The 3,357-nt window shown below is 35.7% G+C and overlaps 1 pseudogene; it reads left to right on the plus strand.

Annotated features, from left to right (window-relative positions):
• Positions 1-147: 147 nt before the first annotated feature.
• Positions 148-1,021, plus strand: LOC102024411 (annotated as a pseudogene).
• The last annotated feature ends 2,336 nt before the right edge of the window (positions 1,022-3,357 follow it).

The following is a 3,357-nucleotide window of genomic DNA, read 5'->3' on the forward strand; positions in this document are numbered from 1 at the left end:
ATATATATATATATATATATATATATATATATGCACTTGAAAACATTGTCATATATCATAGAATTATATTTTATCTGTCAGGCAAAACAGAAATGGCCAAACATCCAGTTGTAGAAATCTCAATATCACTAGAATTCTAGTTACTAATGTGGAATTTATGTGCCAGCCTGTTCCTGCAAAATAATAACCATTATTCACACACCCGTGTACTTCCTTTCAAATCTATCTTTTGTGGACATTTCCTTAATTTCCACCATTGTCCCAAAAATGCTGGTGAACATTCAGACACAAAGCAAAATCATAACTTATGAAGACTGCATCACCAGATTTATTTCTTTGTATTATGTACAGTGTTGGACAACCTCCTCTTGGCTGTGATGGCCTATGACAGGTTTGTGGCTACTTGTCACCCCTTCCCTTATTCAGTCATCATGAAGCCTTGGCTATGCAGATTGCTAGTGCTCACGTCATGGACTATCAGTGCCACTCTTCCATTCCTTCTTACAAAGCTTAATGGTGCTGCAGCTGTCCTTTTGCACACATTTGAAAATCCCCCACTTTTTCTGTAAACTTAATCAGTTAGTTGGATTTGCCTCCTCTAACACAGGTCTTAATGACATGATGATATATATTACAGCTATGCTGCTGGCTATAGGCCCTCTTTCTGTCATCCTTTACTCTTGTTTCTGCTCTTTGTGCAATCTCATCATCTCAGGAGAGGTATAAAACATTGTCCACCTGTGCATCTCACCTCTCCGTTGTCTCGTTATTTTATGGCACAATTTTATGTGTGTACCTTGGTTCTGCTGTTACCCAATAATCATGCTCAGTTTCAACAGCATCAGTGGTGTACACTGTTGTCACACCCATGCTGAACCCTTTCATCTACAGTCTGAGGAATAAGAACATCAAGAATGCTGTGCAAAGTCTCTCTGACAGAGATACAATGCAAGCACTTTCCCTTTTGGGTCAAAAAATTTCTCTGGATCACAGAACTGGATTATGTAAGAGAAAATGTTAATGTAGTTTCTTTTTTCATTAGTATATGTAATATATAATAATTGCTCTTATCTTATGAAATTGGTAATACTTTGATCAGAAAGGAAAAACATTGCTTTCTCCTTTCATTTTGTGGAACTGTTTTATTTATATTTCCATTTTCTACAGAATTTAATTTTTTTTGGTTTTGGTTTTTCTCCGGTACCAGGAACCGAACTCACGACCTTGCTCTTGCCAGGGAGGCGCTTTGCCGCTGAGCTAAATCCCCAGCCCTCTACAGAATTTAATTAACTTGTTTTGTTAAGCTATCATTGCTGACATGTAAATAGTACTCTTCTTTATAATTTCACATATTCTGAATGATATAGTAATCCTCTGATAACAAATATGAAAACTCTCATTTGTCTCTATTTTTTGTTACAAAATCCTAATTATGTGTTGTCTTTCTATGAAAAAAAAGTGTGCTTGGAAACTGAAACTATTTCTACAATTTCATACTAGAGAAAATTCTGAAATCAGAGATCTGTATGATTAGATTACAAAATGCTATAGTTTTATATGTGATAATTACTTTTCTGCACTAAGACTGGTTTTTTTTATTTATTTATTTTGGAGACAGGGTCTCACTCTATATTTCAGGCTGGCCTTGAGCTCACTTTGTAGCCCAGGCTGGTCTCAAACGCACAACAATCCTCCTGCCTCAGCCTCCCGAGTGCTGGGATTACAGGTGTGCGCCACCATGCCCGGTAAGACTGTTTTTATATTCACCTTGGTTTCCAGAGTATTTTCCATAATCATCTGCAAAATGTTATCAAATATATGCCTCCAAGAAACATTTTCATTTAATGACAAATTTGAACTAATTAATTAATTTCGCCTCAGAATCAGAGGTATTTACATATGATGAACTGAGGTCTACTGCATACCTTATATTACTATTCATAAACTTCTTTCTAGTACAGTGATATAATCATTGAAGTGTGAAATTTAACTCTCCATGTATAAGAGGTTTAGTCACTGAAAATTGACTAGAATATTTCACATTTTATTTTGGAATTCTCTTTGTTTCCATTTGAAAACATCCAGTAGCACCTAAAAATAGGAATTATTCCACTATTCTACATAAAATATCCCATTTTTAATTTTTGCCATAACCACTACAGGGGTAGTGAGTGAGAAATACTGATATCATCCAGTGTGTATGTGCTACATGTTCCAGAATCACTTTAATCTTCATGAAAATAACATACTTCACAAGAGCATGAATTGCTACCAGTCATATGATTTCTTTTGAGATAGAGTCTTGCCATGTAGCCCAGGCTGGCCTTGAACTCATGGCAATCCTCATGCCTCAGCCTCCCCAATGCTGGGATTACGGGCATGTACCACCACACCTGGATCAGTCATTTTTTTTTATTTTAAAGAGAATAGTAGAAAAAGAAAGAACAATAGAAAATACAAACAAAATAAAGCCAGGGCATTAAAAATGATATGGAGTTTCAAACCAAATGATAGGGATAAACAGTGGTTGTTATATTACATATTGTTAACTTCAACAAAGTTGCTCAGATTACCAGAGGTAAGAATGGAAGATTGAGCAAACCATTAAAAGGAATAAGGAAATAATAATTTTTAAAAAAAATAGAGACAATACAGAGTTTCACTAGAGAGGATGATAGGAATTCACCAACGGTTGTTATATTGCACATTGTTGTCTTCACCTAAGGTGTCAGATTGCCAAATATAAGCATGCAAAATTACTCAAAATACATAAAAAATAAGCATTAACTGTTCCTTTCAATAAACCAGCAGACACCAGTGGTACAGTTACCCAGATATACATATATTAACAACGGGGCCTTAGCATTTTCTTTCTTTTTCTTCTTTCCCTCATGCCAGTTGTTCCTTCCCTTGTGCAATTTCTTTAACTTTCATATTACCTATTGTACATTTGGGGCTTTATTTACTCTTTCACGTTCTTACACTAGGGGAGCAATATGATGTTTAAACATGTGGGTCTGATTTATTTCACTTATGAGTATGGTCCCTAGTTGCATCCATTTACATGGAAAAGTTTCAAGTTTATCTTCTTTATAGCTGAGTAGTACTCCATTGTATAAAAATATCACATCTTTTTTATCCATTTCTCAGTGGATGGGCTGTTTCCAAGATTGAGCTGTGACAAATTGCACTACTATAAACGTGGGTGCTGCCCATATCACTGTGGTATGATGTTTTTAATTCTTCTGGGAAAATGCGCACAAGGGAAATAGCTGGGTTAAGTGGGACTTCTCATCTCAGTTTTGTGAGGATTGTCCAAACTGATTTCCACAGGGGTTTCACCAATCTACACTCCCA

Source organism: Chinchilla lanigera, unplaced genomic scaffold, assembly GCF_000276665.1.
Source record: "Chinchilla lanigera isolate Chin_1 unplaced genomic scaffold, ChiLan1.0 scaffold00225, whole genome shotgun sequence".
NCBI classification, from domain to species: Eukaryota; Metazoa; Chordata; class Mammalia; order Rodentia; family Chinchillidae; genus Chinchilla; species Chinchilla lanigera.